Raw genomic sequence first — 15,620 nt, forward strand, 5'->3', positions numbered from 1 at the left:
GAGCTTATCTCACTGTTATAGCTGACCACCGAACAACCGCTCTTCCTCTACCGTTACTCCATTCTTTTCTTGCTTAGGGTGAAACGAATTTCAATCCATCTGATAACTTGTACTGCACCAGGGTTTCAGGCAGTAAATCAATGACTTTTCTGATATATCCATGAACTAGCATTTCATCAAACCTGTCCAGTACCTCTCCCCTTCCAGTTGTCAACAGTGTCCCCTTCTTGCTTCTCTATCCTTTCTCTTTAGCTTTATGCCTTCTAGTTGACACCAAGGATTTCAGCTTATTAGACCTTTCCATGGTTCCTTTCCTCTGCTAATTTATATGTGTCTGATAGTGTCTGATTGTGTAAGATCCCACAGCAGGCCTAGCCACCTGGTTGTGCGATAAGTGATTCTAGGTGATGTTCACTATCGATGTGACACTGCAACCCATGTACAAAATGGGAAAAAGGAGGTTAATATTGATGCCAGTTCCAATTGTTTAAGTTTCTGTATCTAATTTCCTTTGTTTCTTTTACCATATTGGTAAATTTTGTTTTGCATGCTTTATAACTCTACACAACTGATTAAGCTTAAGGCTTTTTGTTTTATCTTTATGGTTACTGTTTATTTGTCATGTGAATGAACTGACCTGTGATCCTTTTCAAGGAGCCAAAGCTCATAAGCAAAAGAGGGGTGCATAAAAAGAGTACAAATTCACATAACCCAGATGCTAAAAAGTATAACTACGGCATCTGAGCAACATAATTTGAGAAGCAGAATGGATGGATAGTATAAATAAATCAGTATCTATGCAAATACAGCAAATGATTAGTTGGATAAAAGAAGCCATGGAATAAACAAAAGAGGGTAAGGGACTGTCGCCTGTTTAGGATCACCCAACTCTTCATTATAGTCTGTGGGTTCCTCCTACAGTTTGCATAATCATGCAAATATTCATATTAAATCTTAGCAACTACCTGTCTGCCTATAAAGCTATAACTAGACCAATGGCACTTCTCCTACCACTTCACAGGTTTATGTGCCACCTACATAACCTTTTATTTTTCGGTTAACCTCATGTAAAGTTCCTTTTTGAAATCTTTCTGATGTTCAGATACATGCCAGACCAAATTTCCCCTTGTCCACATCCATGCTGAGACAGTCATAGCAGTTGACCATGTTGGACTGGCAAGTGCTATGTAAAATGACTTTGCAAAACATTGGTCAGCTAATTAGCTTATAGGAACTCTATCTGACTGCCCCTCAGAAATATCTCCATGACAGTCTATGAAATGAATGTGATACTAAAAGGTTTGTAAGTAGTTGACTCATTCCTAACTCCACCATTATGCAGGAGAACCACTACACTGTCAGGACAGCCTGTGGTCTCACAGCATTATTCCATTAAATAATGACATACTTCAGTTCCACTAGTGTTTTATTAAGCATCCACACCGACTCTTATAGCACCTCATTAAGCACCCATTCCAGTGAAGTGGCAGCTTTGGACACAATTCATTTAAACCTTATGATTTACCTTCCAGCAGACTCTTGTGATCCCTTTTTTATTCATTTCTAGTAACTCTTCCACTTCTTCTCATCTATACCTGTTTTACCTGTCTGTGATGATACCTTACTGGTTCTGTTTAAACACAAAACCAAAAAAAAAAACTAATTTGCAAATTCTGATCTGCAACATTTGAATTTCCTTCTCTTTCCTTTCATTCTCATGACGTAGCCCAGTAATGATCCCTACTGTGTTTCAGTGATTATACCAATTTTTACTTATCCTTCATACCTCACTATGGCCTGTTGTAAAGTGATATTAGTCTGTTGGAAGAGCTTTGTTGCCTTTTAATTTGTGTACACTCACAGGCCATTTTCTGACTTAGCTCCTGTCTTCCTTTTTCCATTGTGTCAGGTAGGCGGCTCATCTTTTCTTCGGCAATGCCTTCTCTCCTTTTACTAGAAAATGTTATTTAATTGTTCAAATTATCTCAGAGATCTTCCACTTTTCATCACTATCTAATATGAATTGTGTTTCATAGCAAAATGAGGTCAACTGTCCACCCTTTGATAATCTCAGACCTCTGTCATTGGTGCCATGCCAACCAGCAGTACATCCTTTTTTCACCACCTGTTTAGTGAATTGTTTTGGTAAAACACATAGTATATAATAAAAAGATACCTTTACATGAATTGCAAAATACATTTTCAGACTTTCTGACACCTCACTGGACAGTGAAGGAGGGAAACACAAATATTTATTTTGGGTTATATTCATAAACTCATCAATAAAAAGTGCAACATTTTAATAAAGTTAAAAAAGTTTGCCAGAATCCTGACAAAAAACTCAGACAAAAACTTTTTTTGGCAGGAGATAGCCTTACCCCAGTTATTTTTGTTATCCTTACTCTAAGGCTGCATCCCCGTGGATATGGGGATGCCCCTTACCTGAGTCTGTGCAGTCTTACAGTCAAAATAAAAAATGAGACTCCATTGCCTGTCTTTTTAAATGTTACATATTGGTGGTGTTACTAACATAACCCATTTTATATGAGTAGAGCAATGTAAATTATTGTCATTGCTTGCTCGGCATTTTTTAACACGTCTGGATAAAAATGTAGAATTAAAAGTAAGAAATCATGGATTTTTAAAGATTACAAACAGGCATTACAAAGTGACATTATGATCTCAAACAGAAGGTTTTTAAATATTAATGCAGAGAAGAAGAGTTTGAATTAAAGTTTCTTTCTGATGGTGTTATTTGACTGTTCTAACTCTGCCTTGGACTAGGATTGTAATCACTGCTGTTTTTTTAATGGAATAATTATTCTGTTTATTAATACGTTACTTTGTTAGACATTAATAGCCTTCAATGTCTCTTTTTCCTTTTTGGAGTCCATTTGGATACATCAGAGACAGAATTATTTTTCAATAACTTATATGAACTTGTAAGAGATAATGTTGTTTATTGACACCTAACCTCATTTGTGACATATACACACTTACTCTGTCAAATTCTGGTGTTTTATTTTGTGTTAGTAAAATGAGTGACTTGTTAAAATATAGTGGTTGTTATGGATATGCTAGTATTTGGTTCAGATAAAGAGATTTATGGGTCTATATTATAAGCACAAAAGGCCTTTTCAGTAAATACGAAAACAGAGACATATTGCACAAACCGCAAAAATACCAAACGCCCTAAACTGCGAAATTCAAAATCTCGAATCGTCATAGTTGGCCAACCCCAAAGCCTGCTACATGCTACCTACCCAAGCAAAATAAATAATCCACACACATACACTTAATAAAACCCTACTTCTAACCCTAAAGTAATGCTTGCATATACTACCATGTATGAACTTACCTTAGCCCACACCCTAACTCTAAGGTCTGTAACTATCGCACACTCAAACAAAATAAATGATCCACACACATACACTTAACAAAACCCTACTTCTAACCCTACACTAAACCTTGCATGCATTACTATCTATGCACTTACCTTAACCAGCACCCTAACCCTAAGGTCCGTAACTATTGCACACTTACCTTAAGGAGCTATACCACAGAAGGGCCAACTATGATGATTCGACATTCCGAATTTCGCACTTCAGGACAATCAGTGTTTTCGCAGTTCATTGAATACGTGTTGATGTTTCAGTATTCGCATAAGTGGACCTTCGTGGTTCTAATAGGGGACTGAGATTTATGATTCGAGGTTAGAGGCAGTGTTGTATACCACTTAAAATTTGAGTTTCAAACAATACCAAGATAAATGCTGCTTTTGAAACACTGAGTTTCAATGTTTTGGTCACATCATAAGTGCTATTAGAATTTAACCAGGTGCCAGCAAGGTCAGATTGATAGTGAAGCTTGTTAGTGATAGTGAGTCTGACCAGTGCAACTATTTTATGTTAAGCCTTTGGCATGGTTAACTTAATTGGCTTACAGTGCTACATCCAGTGTGGCTGATTTGTTAAGGAAAGACCTAACTTGCTCATAGGAAGATGCTCAAATCCAAGCTTTCAAAAGAGTAAGATGACTGCTCCAGTGCTAGCATAATATGATGTCAGCAAACTGAGAACTGGTGTGAGTAGGATGGCCTAGGTGCAGCATTACTCCAAATGGATGTACAAGTGTTATGCTCTGTTGTTTATTACTCAAGAATTCTAACCGACGTTGAACAATGGCTTTTGCCATTCTATTATTACTGTCTGCTGCATTTAGAAATAATGTACATGAAATTTATATGTATTATTTTTCATCTGGTCTGAGACTGCAACATGTTGAATGGAAAGAGAAAGACAGCTACTTTTTATAGGTGTATAGATTCATAGATTGTTACTAGGCTAATGACCATTACGGCCCTAATTTATTATTACCCAAACCATTTGGGTCTCAAGTATCATACGGGGTGAGGCATGTTATTCGGCAGGTAGCTAAAGATTTAGAGGGGGGATGTTAGTTAGGATAATACTTTTCTTATTGATGGCCGTCATCCATAAGGGACTTGGAGTTCAGACCAGAGGTAAATTTATGATTTCCCATCCAATTGTCAAGGTTTTATATGACTAGGGTCAGGGATGAACTCTGTTTTACATGGATAAGGAGACTATTGCATAGTGTGGGGATCCTTTGGGACACATATCTACTCTCCAGCATGTTCTGTTTATGTCACAAGCAAAGTTCAGATCCCTGGGTCTAGTGTTTCTAGTGCTGTTTGTTTTGCACATGTGCAACAGATCCATCAGGGCTGGTTCTGAGGAAATCCTGAAAGGCAGGCAAAGATCCCTTCTCAGCAGCCTGTAGGATACTAAATACAGAGGCAGAGCCTTTAGGCAACCAGTGTAGGACAGGATATTCATGCTCTGAATTCTCATGTTGAGAAACCTTTGTGGGCATTCCAACTGTTGCAAGTGTCTGGTTAGATATATACCAAAGGAGGCATTGCACATAATGTTGAGTCTGATAAGGGCCGAGTAGAGTGGTACTATAACTTTCTTGAACCTGGATGCCATACCCTTACCTATAAGTTGGGTGACATAGAATGCTTTTCAAATTATCTTAGCTGCATATTGGTCAAATGCCAGATTGCTGCCTACATATGTTCCCAGATCCTTAATTACTAGGTTGACTCTTTGTGGAATTTTGTCGATGAAGTATTTAATTGTGTTGACAGTTTACCAGAGGGCATTATAATGTATTTTTTGGCATCGAGGTTTATGCCATGGCTTTATGACCACAAGGGAAAAAACAAAGTTCCAAACTGTCTCAATAACAAAGTTCTTTATTCCAAACCCGAAGTTGATACTTAGATGCAACTTTAACTGTTACCACTTCTTTAATAAATCAGGATACTTCTTACCATATGTAGGCATCTTAGTGATCCTAAAGGGATGATGCCTTTTTCAATATAGGCTATAAAACATAGTCTTTGCCACTATATTTTTTTTAAATGATCAACTAAGGAGCCAAGGGTATGTGGTCTATTTTGCTAATTGTTTCTACATAGGTAAAACTAATCAAAAGTTAAAAGATCAAATTTCTTCACATTTATCAGAAATCAGGAGGAAAATAGATACCAATGCTTTATATAAACACATCTCACAATTCAACAGTAATCAAATGTTTAAATTTAAAGTTTTACAACAGATATTCATAAATAAAAGAAGCGGTGATATTATAAATAAAACTGAATGTGTAGAATATAAATGGATAAATTATTTCAGAGCAGATAGACCTCCAGGTATTAATGTCATAAACATATTAAACCAGTTTTAAAGTTTAAATGTGATTATATTTAATTATTTTTATCCGGGTTGTTTAAATAGATGTTAAAATAGGATTTCATATATAGGATTTTATATATTTTATATTTGGTATTGTCTTTTCATATATATTTTCTTTTTTATATATATTTTATGTGAAATTCCTCACCGTACATTGCTGTTTATATGATTTTATATGACATTGCCTTTTATACATGGTGCTGCTTCTATATATGATATTGTTTTTCCTGATTTTTAGTAATTGGGGTTTTATAAAATGGTCAGCTAACCATTAACTGGATAATTGATAGGCTGGCATATTATAAATGAGGCAACCTCTCAAATTGTTCTTGATTTGCACTAAGAAATAGTCTGTGTGGCTCAAAAGCTTTGCGTTTGGAGTGAAGAGATTTGTTATTGAGATGGTTTAGACCTTTGTTTTTTTCCTTGTGGACATTTGTTATACCTAAGTGGTCCATTTGGCGGCCTTGTATGTTTTTAGTTCTATATATGGCTTTATCACCAGTCATTTGTCTGTGTTAAACTCATTTGTAAGATATTTCATCATTTGCAAACTTTTTGAGCCAGAGGCCTTTAATATTAGTCTTGACTTCCGAGAACTAGATACCGAACAGGATCAGGCCCAGCATGGAGCCCAGGTACTCTACTGGTGACCGGTCTCTTGTTAGAAATGGTCTCACCGATTCTGAATTCTTGCTTCCTGTCTGTGAGTCAGCCAGAAATCCAATGAGTTATGTAAGGGTTTATGCCTAGCTCAGAGTACTTGTCAACAATGCCTGATTGTGTAGTGTATCAAATGCTTTAGCCAGGTCCAGATACATAGTATGCACTGTTTTAGCCTTTTTCATTGCTTTGGTGACCCTCTCAAAGAAGTCTACCAGGCATGACCATCCCTTAACAAAGCCAAACTGGGACAGATCTGTTGTCTGTAAGTTGCCATGTCCTTGTTTAACAATTTTGTGATAATTTGTTCATGGCTTTGCATATTAGGCCTGTTAAGCTGATGAGTCTGTAGTTTCCTGTGTTGGTTAATAGTCCGCCCTTGTGGAAGAGAATCACTGTTGCGATCCTCCATTCATTTGAAATATAGCATGTTTCAAACCTGTAGTTGAAGAGTGTCTCAAGTGGTCCTTATAGGTCATGTTTTAGACTAGAAGGTAACCATGGATGTTGCTGGGACCCATGGAGGTGGTGTTTTTCACTTTAGCAAGTACTATTTGCACGTGATCCCTGCTGATACTTGGAGAAGTATGTTGGAGGGGATATCACCTGGTGGTGCTGGGGTGGGAGTGGGGGGTGAAGCTTGAAATGAATCTTTCAGCCAGCAGATTTCCTATGACAACCTGATTGGTGTAGGTAGTACTACTCGCCACCAGTTCAGTAAACTGTTGTGTGTTGCCTCTAAGGTTTCAGGCATAGCTGAAGAAGTCCTCCTGATTTTCCTTAGCCTATAAGGCTACCCTGACCTCATGGTTGTCCATGTTGGACTTAATTAGACCTCTAAGTTTCTTGTTTGGCTGTATAAGTGTATAAGAGAGCACTTGTCTTTAAGGGTGTTGCTTTTTCTGATTTTGGCCATGAGTGTTCTTCTTTCATTCTATATATGTATACATATCTATATATCTATATATATATATATATATATATATATATATATATATATATATATAGATATATATATATATATATATATATATATATATATATATATATATATATATATATATATATCCTGTTTAGGTGATAATTCCACCAGTGAAGTTTGTTTTGTGTTTATTTTTAGTAGGTACAGCAGCCTCTATGCCACCAATCACATTTGTGTAGTGACTCTGTGAATAATTCTCCATAAGTTCTTGTGGTCTTGGGGTTGGTGGGAGCCTTATATTTTGGCAAACTATCACTCAATCGGATGCAGCTGTCCTTTGCAAAGTTCCTAACTGTTACTGGTCTAGCTGGATTTTCTGGATTGATTTTTACTTCAAATGAGACAGCTTTGAGATCCTACATCACTAGAGAGGACATAACACGGGGGGGTGCAACATGCTCTCATGTTGAGGAGTACCAGATCCAGTATGTTTGATCCTCTGGTTGGAGCTTGCACTATTTGTTCAACAATGTTTGTGTTAAAAGACCAGGAAGTGTTGTGCCTGTGAATTTGATGCAGTGTACATTTTCTGGTCTATAGAGGGATGGTGAAAGTCACCCATGAATACAGTGTTTGACTGGATGGTGAGTGCCTCTAGTAGGTTTATGTAAGAGTCATGAGACTCTATAGGTGTACATGGTGACATGTAGATAGATATGATATAGTGAGGGATCTTATCTATGGTGACTTGCTGCATGGTATGCTGTTTAACCAACCTGGTGGTATGTTTGTGCTGTTGTTGGTCTAAATGTGTGGAAGGCACTGTACCCTTGTACTTCTGGAGTAATTTCTATGGCTTTAAACAAAGTCTTGGTCACAGTACAAATGTCTACATTCTCCAGAGATAGGAGGGCTTGAAGAGTGTGGAGTTTTTTGTTTAGGCTCCAAACATTGAGCACTAACACCTTAAGGTTGCTTTTAGACTTTTTCACTATTTTGGTAGTTTTGTCTTCTTGTCATTGCCTAAAAAAGCTTTGAGGGGGTGGGTAAAGTTTTAGTCAATATCCAAAAGTCTAGGGGGACAAGCGCAACCCATCCTTGGTAAAGCAACATGGTCTTTTGACCATGTTCTCCCATGCTGACAGATATTGGATACCCCTGGAGTGGCACCAGAAACTAAGTCAGTTATTAAAATCAATTATTTTATGTTCATACTGTGGCATCATCTTTGGTAAAGGTAGAATGCTTCTCAATGTAAAGCTAATAGCTATCTGTGAAACATAGTCCATTATGTTTCTTTTCATAGAGTCCAGTGAGGTATGTCTCAGGTCATTTACACCCATATAGACTATGATAGAACTTTATTAGTACCTGTGATGCAGTAACTTGAGTGCATGCATGATATTGTGGATCCTGTCTCAAGGTAGGCAATGAACCATTATCTTCTCCTCGTCTTACGTGGTGATTGGGGCATCTGTGTGTCATACAATGGAGTCCCTAATAACAAGAGTATTAGATAAAGTGTATGCTTGCCTTATGGACTTTGATATTTGGGATGTTTTTTAAGCACCTCAGCATAAGACAATTTGTGTGTGTGTGGTGAACAGTATGAGTGAGGGATATAGTGTGGGTATTTTTGACAACCTAGTTCATACATGAGATTTTTGCCTCCAAGGAAGTTGTGTATTTACATCTCTTGCACACAATTACCTTAGGATGCCCAAATCTACCAAGATGGCCACAGAGACATTTGGAATTTGCATATGCATGTTGCCTGGTCCTGTAATAATGTTGGCTATTTAGGATTAAGGGTTGTGTTTTAACAGAGGTCTCCAAGGGTAGTTTCTGGGGTTAAGGACAGGGTGTTACATAATGCTAAGATATGGTAGGGCTATTCGATGCATAAGCTAGCTGCCTAAGCTTATTTTTGCACAGTACCACACTGTGTAACAAGTTTTGGATCTAGTCCTAACTTTATAGGTAAATTTTACTGCTTAGGCTTTTGCTACTTTACAAGGCACTGTTAACTGCTGCTGCCTGGTGTGCAGCTTCACACAGAGAAAAAAACTTGAAAACTGACTCCTATGTCCTCTAGCCAACAAATAACCACACTTTGAGCTTCCTGCAGTGCTTCCAAACTCAGACAGAAAATGTAAGACTCCTTCTACCACAAAATATTTGATCCTGGAATTTCTTAATGTAAATGCATAGCAAAAGCTCTCAAGTGCAGATTAAACGATAAACAACAACTAAACAACTAAGTCACTGGCTAATTTGTTCTTCTGTAAAGAGATCTGGAGGTACACAGACTAGAAAAACCAACAGAGAAATTATTATTTTTGCCACGGAATTAAATAAATGCTTTAAAATGCTCAAAAACAGTAGTGATCACTGTATAAAGCAAGTAGAAGTGCAGTTAATCAAGAAAATATTCTTATTGTTGTTTGGATGACTTTGGATATAGTTGAAACACTGGAAAAGCATTGCATTTGCTGTGAGTCTTTCCCTGAGTTATAGTGACCTCAGAGTGGTTAACTAGAATATAATAGTACCAAGCTATGAGGAGGGTGGATGTCAAAGCTCCCTACTTATGGGTGCAAAGCTTGTTATAATGTTTAATGGTTTCAATTGCATTAAATGTCCTTAATTTGTAAATGTGTCTCAGCACTTTGAGTACTTGAGTTGCAAGTTTTAGGAACATGGGAATAAAAGAACATAGAAACAATGGTAGGTAAGTGATCTGAGGGATCATAAAAATGTTACCTATATGCACCTTTAAGAAAGCACACTTAAATATCCTTTATACCTTTTTCAAGCATTTAGTAGTGTTCACTTCCCAAATTGAGCAGGACCATATATGATAACCCCGATGTAAATCTGTATTTACCCATCCAGTCATCCAGGCTTGCCTTATTAAAGTGACCCAGACCTGTCTTGCAGGGCGATAAAGCCCTGCACCCCAGATGACTCATATTTGACTAGCATCATGGTGCTGGAGAGGTCTGGTGGAGTTGACAGAACTGAGAAGACAATGCTGGCTTGCCATCCTGGAGAGAGAGCTCAGCACCTTGGCTCATCTCATTGGCGATGCCTGCAGGAGGAATGCATGTGTGTCACTGAAGGATAAACAGCACACTGTGCCACATTGGAATTTGGGTGCTGTTTGATTAGGAGGTTGTGCATGTGCGTGGAAGTGCACATTCACCTCCTAAGTCACCTATGGTAGAACTTAATGCCTAATTTTTGCCTTCTCTGGAGAAAGAACACACCAGAAGTGCCTCATCCATATGGAGGAATCAATGGGTCATTTCAGTGCAAGAGGGAAATCCATCTGGGCGATCCTTCAAATCACAAAAAAAAAAACTTAAATGTAGCCAAAATAGTCATTTGTTTAGCCTATAGTGGTAACTTATTCCATAGGTTAATATATTGAGATAGGATCCCATCCCTACAGTGAGGCTTGTTTATTTGTTAATACAGATTTAGGACCCTAATGTATTTGTTTCTAGAGCCACTGCTTTTGCAAAGCACTAGGAGTTCAAATAGGAGTGTGTCTTTCATTGCTTGAAAGGTGACACACAGTTCACCTCAGATTAGCCAGTAAACTACAGGAAATAAGAGTTTTGCTGATCTGTTTGGATAGTTTTGAAGGAATTAAAGCTTTTATTTTTTTGTTTAGAAAACTTTGGGGCCTTTCCAGTTGAGTAATATACTTTGGATTTGTACATACCAAAGGGGGCTTTGTATTCAGTGAGGGTCTGATAAAGGAAGAGTACAGTAATAGGTTGATTTCTTTGGAAATTAACTATGTCAGATAGAAGAATTTACTGACAAATGAGGAAGCATGATGATCAGTTTAGTGAATGCTGTCCACGTAAATATCAAGTCTATTATGACCGTGTCTGCCTGAAAAGTAGTACACTTATTAATATACGACACGGGAACAACCGTTTTGACCAGTGCAGTTACACTGCATTTTTATTTCATTTAGCCTAAGGCCGTTTTTGGTACAGTGAGTTTGTGTATATGCCTGCTCTTGCTGGACCTGTTTAGAATCATAGATGTGCTGATAACTCGGTACAGCTTGCAGTCATCAGAAAACTTGATCACTCATATTTATGGGATATTGGCTTGGATATTTGCAAAATAAATGTTAAACAGTAGATGGTCCAGCACAGATCCATGTAGTATTCCACTAATTACACTTTTACATTCAGTGAGTGTAGGTACCAGCAACTTTAACAAACTGTAATTTGTTGGCTAGTCAATTTCCAGTCCAGCAGACAACATTACAGGCTGCAAACTGAAATAGTGATGTAGAGAAATACTTAAGATGTTACAAAACTTTTCCCTGTTTTTTTTAATACCAGCATGGTGGGATAGTGTAATTGACCAGGTCAGGATAAGCAGTGCGCATGGAGTAGCCTCTTTCCACAGGCTCTTTAATCTTTTTTTACAGAATCCTACTACGTTCTGGAGACAAGATCTGTCTTTTACACAACCAAACATTTAAGTTGTCTTCATATGCATAAACGAGTTCTGCTCTGACAGATTCTTTGGCTTTGCATATAAGGCTGGTGAGACTGATGGGCCTATAATTATCTTGGTCTGTAAAGGGCTCACTCTTGTGTTGTGGAATCCTAGTGGCTGTTTTCCAGGGAACATGCACAAACCCTGTGGATAGATTAGGTGGAACAATTTAAGTAGAAGCTTGAACAGTACATACTTGGCACTTTTGAGAATACAGCCTGGTATATTCATAAGTTTGTAGGTACCTACTAGACCACTGATCTATGAAGATTTAAGAAGCCTAAGCCTAGTCTGGTATTCCCATGGTAATTATTAGCTCTTACATTTTGCAATATGAATACCCAAAGGTAGGCTGATCAAGTATATGCTGGGGTAATTATGAGGGCAGTGATGCTAAACCAGAAGTGGATTTGCTGTTTCCCATCCATTCATCCAAATTACACTTGAATAGAGTAAGGGAAGTACTCTGCTTTATGTGTAGTGGAAGAAGGTTGTGTAGGAGTGGCATTGTCTGTAATATATACCTATCCCTCCAGCATGTCTGATTAATTTTGCAAAAAAAGATTTAGGTTCCCTGTGCTGATGTTTGTGACACCAGTGGCTTTGTGAAAGTGTAATAGGTCTGGGTCTGCTGAGGCTCTGTATGTGAGGCAGGGGTCTCCTCTCAGTAGTCTGTATGATTCCAAGAAGAGAGACAAGGCTTTGAGATGGTCTGCATACTTTTTATGATTTAGACCCTTGACTTTTTTAGTGAGAAAGCATTGTGGCCATTCCAGTTGTGACAAGTGTTTGGACAGGTACTTACCAAAAGGGACATTATACTCAATGGTCAGCCTAATGAGTAGTATATATAGTGGAACAATTAAGTCTTTGGATCTGGACACCATACTTTTAGATATAAGCTGTGCTATGAAAAACTACTTCCTTACAATAATGGATATCTGGTAACTGAAGGACAGATCATTGGTGAGATAAGTTCTCAGATCTCAAACTATGGGCTTTTATAAATTTCTTTGTGATTTGACTAATCCATGGTTTTGATACCAACTATTTGTTAGGGACAGGACTTCTTGTAGGTTCCTTGTGTATTTTAGGGAGTTTATGATAGTACCAAGTTTGAGGCCATCTGCAAACTTGGTCAGCCATAAACCCTTACCATTAGCTTTGACCTCTGAGAAGCAAGTGCCAAACATGAATGTCCCAAGTACTTAACCCAGGGCATTCCACTAATGAGAGGTATTTTTGGAAGTGGTAGAGTAACCCACCCTTACTTCCCAAGTTCTAATTATGACTCAGTTTGCTATACAATGAGTTATGTAGGCGTTAATATTTAGTCCTTTTTTTAAATTTCTCCAAGTCTTTTGCGTTTCTAATACCATAATAGGAATGAGCCCCATTCTTAAGTCAAAGTATGATTAAAGTTCATGAAATTACTATTGTTTCAGTCTTTGGTGCTAGCCAAAAGTGGTCTTCGCAGCACCTGCAGTGTGACTAATAATGACTCATTCAGCTTTTTAAACGGTGTTACATGTATCAGTAGCATATCTAAGTATGATTGTACATTCATGTTTATGATACCCATTGCTCCTATTACTATTGGAACTATCTGAGTATCCTCCTATTACTATTGGAACTGTCTGAGTATTCTCCTATTACTATTGGAACTGTCTGAGTATTCTCCTATTGCTATTGGAACTGTCTGAGTATTCTCCTATTGCTATTGGAACTGTCTGAGTATTCTCCTATTGCTATTGGAACTGTCTGAGTATTCTCCTATTACTATTGGAACTGTCTGAGTATTCTCCTATTACTATTGGAACTGTCTGAGTATCATTCTTCCACATTGCCCTCGTTTCTGCCTGCAAATCATGGTATTTTATGACTTTGTGTCTGTCTGTACATAAGACACTATAGTCACTAGGTGTAGCAATTTCAATGATTAATGTTATTTTTGTCTGCTTTTCATGGACTACTATATCCGGTTTTCTCACATCTATTTTTTGAACTGTTGGTAGTGGGTGATCCCATTTGATATAAACTTCGTAATTACCTATAATGCTTTGTGGCTCATGTTTCCAGTGTTTTTCAGCTACGTTATTGTTATAATATTTGCACAATCCCCAATGCAACAGTCATGCCACATTATTCTGCCTGTCAGTATACAGTCATTAGTATATCACAACCAGCAACAAGATGTGTGACTGTTTCCAATTCTGTTTTACAAAACCTATGTTTGTCTGTTTCTCCCACATGCTCAATGGACCTTGTAAACTAAAGTGTATATAGTCTACTATCTTGGGCCTCCAATATTAACCTTTTTTCTTTTGGTTTAAATTCATCTTTCCTTAGCCAATTCTGTGTTTGATCCTGATCAACATGAGGTTGTTTCAAGAGTTTTCTATACCTGCAACTATATTTATGCATTTCCCCCATTTCTTGCCTTCTCATCTGATCCTTCACCTTATGCTTTCTTTTGCTTTTTGGCACATTCAGTTGCTGCCTGATTTTTATCTACTTCTAGTTTGATTTCCATTCCCACTTGACACCAACATGCTTCTGCTAAACTAAGTAGGGAAGTCATCTTAGACATATTCTTCTCATGTTTTAAAACTTTCACTACATTTGGGTCTTATGAAATCAACAGCTATGTATGCAGTCTTACGCTTGCAGGTCTAAGCATGTAATCAATTTTGAAGAGTCCATACCTCCTTCAGAATGAAGAATATATAATCTAGGCATACACTGATTTTTATAAATCATTTGATGAGCATGAAGTATCCTTCTTGTTTTCCTGTCCAACTGGTCAGACACATTTTGGGCTTGTCAAGCACTGCAAAACTGAATTATGACAGGAAGAGCAAATTGGTTTATAGCCTGGACTTTGTTCCTAGATGTCAACACTGTTTTTAGTATTATTTTAGTCTTCTAAAATATTCCTTACTAAGTTTTATTTGCATTGTTGATGTTTTGTTGTTGATCTTTCATCAGTTCCCAAATATCTATACACTCCCGCTTGCTCAAGTTCTTTTGTATCACATTCTTATCCCAAACTGATGTTTTCTTGGTGTTATGGCTTTCCTGCTTTATAGGTTGCTTTTATCAAGACCAAATAATATTCTTATATCATCTGAAAAAGTTTTGACCACTTACAGTTGTGCTTTCAGTTCTTCATCTGATGAGCTATACAGTTTTTAATCATCCATAAAAAGAAAATGAGAAGTCTTTACACTGTTGTTTTCTGAGAGTCAAATTGTAGCTATGACCATATCTGTTAAGTAGACAGCTTAATGGGTTAAGGGCAAGACAAAAGGGCAGTGGTGACAAAGAGTTGCCATGGAATATTTCCCTTTGAATTATTATACCTGGAATAATAATTTGTCCTTTATCGTAGCTTAACTGCTAAGTGGTTTGCCACTGTTTATCCATGTATGTGGGAAACGGTCAACTGCTTTTTTCTAGTCTATCCATGCCATACTTAGATTCTTTCCCTTTTTACAGTTTTCCTTTATAACTTTGTTTAACAATAAATGATCATTTGTTCCATATGACTTTCTTTTGTTACCCTTTTGTTCTATTGCCATGATTGAGTTTTCTTCTAAACGACTACAAACTCTGATAACATCAATTCCAGTGTATAGTTTATACACTGTCAGAAGGCAAGTTACTCATCTATAGTTTTTAGGATAGCTTGCAGGTTCACTCAAGTAGGAATATTCTTTTCC

This window comes from Protopterus annectens, chromosome 11.part0 (genome assembly GCF_019279795.1).
Source record: "Protopterus annectens isolate FY-2018-M chromosome 11.part0, PAN1.0, whole genome shotgun sequence".
Classification (NCBI taxonomy): Eukaryota; Metazoa; Chordata; order Ceratodontiformes; family Protopteridae; genus Protopterus; species Protopterus annectens.